We start from the raw sequence: 1,914 nt of genomic DNA on the forward strand, positions 1-1,914 counted from the left end.
CATGTAAATTATGTATCCTCTTTAATCCTAAATCCTCAGTGCATCTTTCTTAAGAACATGAACATTCTCTTACATACACACTGAGCAGTTATCAAAATTTTATTTATGTAATTTTAATTACCTAATTAAAATATCTAATTTTATTGCGTTATAATTGACAAATACATTGTATATATTTAAAGTGTGCTACGTGATAGTTTGATATACATATAAATTGTATAATGAATACTACAATCGAGTTAGCACATCTATCAATGAAGCAAATTTTTAAATAAAAAAGATATATTGCTTCTCACCTTTTGGCTAAGATCAAGTGTAGTATCTGTTCTTATCAGTAAATAAAGAAGATATGCAACAGTTTCCAAGTCTGCTTTCTCTAGAGTTAAAGGATAACCCATCAGCATTCTTCTTCTATTAACCCTTCACAAAATTTAGCTAATAAATCACCATTTACTAGTCTTATTTCATAGTGAATCATCTCCAAACTCTGTCATTCATAAATTTCCTTCATGGATTTTGCCACATCTTCTGCTATCTTGGTTATTATTTCTCACCCTGTCTGTGCTCTTTTATACTTAAATTTATTTTGAAGAGAATTTTTGTATAAATCACTGCTTGATGAGGACTATAACACCAATCTTTCTTGGCAGAAATAGAGGTTAACCTCAAAAACAACAGAAATTTCCTGAACTTTTTAAATATACAAGTGAAAACATTCCTGCATGACAAAGGCAACAAGCTTCAGTTTCTGTTTTAAGAGCTGTGTGTAGCAATGGTCTATTGGTGATAATCTCCTTCTGATTTCCTCTGATTAATTAAATTATCATGTGTTTCTGTAGAAACCTCTTTATGGCCAACCAATTTGGGGGCTTTTGGACTTCATGATCTGAACAACCATTTCCCTCCCAAGAACTAAAAAATGTTTAGCCATTATTTCTTTAAACAACATTTCTATTCCTTTCTCTATCTCTCCTCTTTTCAAGATTTCATGTGTGTGTCAGTTCACTTGATGATTCACCTTAAGTTTTGCTGGCTTCCTTTTCTTAATTTCCTTTTTAACAATTTTTTCTCCACTGATTGATTAATTTCAAATGAACTGTTTTAAGCTTGTCAATTCTTTCTTCTGCTTCATTGAGCCTGCTATTGAAACTCTTTATGGAGTTTTTTTTTTTTTCCATCCAATCACTAAATTTTAACTTTAGTTGTCCTTTTGTTCCTTTTTATGATTTTTAATTGGTTGTTTAAGAAATACTTTATTTTATTCTTGTGTGGGTTTCCCAATTTTGTCTACCTGTGTTTTCCTGTAGCTCTGTGAACTCCTTTAAAAAATAATTTTAAATGCTTTGTCAAGTAGTTCATGGATCTTTATTTCCTTAGAGTTAATTACTGGTGTTACATTTTCTAATTTTTCTTTTTCCCTTTTTTTAAAGTGTTTTATTGTTTATGCTATTACAGTTGTTCCATTTTTCTCCCATCCATAGTTAACTCACTTCCATAGTTAATTGCCACACCATTGTCCATGTCCATAAGTCCTTCATGTATGTTCTTTGACAAATCCCTTAATCTTCTTTCAATCAGTCTACCTTACCTACTTACAGCTGTCAGTCTATTACATGATTTCATGCCTCTGGTTCTATATTACTGATTTTGTTCATTAGATTCCTTTTATATGTGAGATCATATGATATTTGTCTTTCACTGACTGACATTTCATTTAGCTTAATAGTCTCCAGTTCCTTCTGTGCTGTCACAAAAGGCAGGTATTCCTTCTTTGTTTATGATGTGTAGTACTCCATTGTGTAAATGTACCATTGTTTTTTAATCCACTCATCTACTGATGGGCACTTATGCTATATCCAACTATTGGCTATTGTAAATAATGTTGTTATGAACAGAGAAGTGCATAAACTTTAT

The 1,914-nt window shown here is 31.1% G+C and overlaps 1 pseudogene; it reads left to right on the top strand.

The window, feature by feature from the left end:
- Positions 1-284: 284 nt before the first annotated feature.
- On the top strand, positions 285-398 carry LOC129081219 (uncharacterized; annotated as a pseudogene).
- Positions 399-1,914: the final 1,516 nt, after the last annotated feature.

The sequence above is a fragment of the Pteronotus mesoamericanus genome, unplaced genomic scaffold (genome assembly GCF_021234165.1).
Source record: "Pteronotus mesoamericanus isolate MK-2021 breed Mesoamerican mustached bat unplaced genomic scaffold, CSHL_Meso_final contig_94, whole genome shotgun sequence".
Classification (NCBI taxonomy): domain Eukaryota; kingdom Metazoa; phylum Chordata; class Mammalia; order Chiroptera; family Mormoopidae; genus Pteronotus; species Pteronotus mesoamericanus.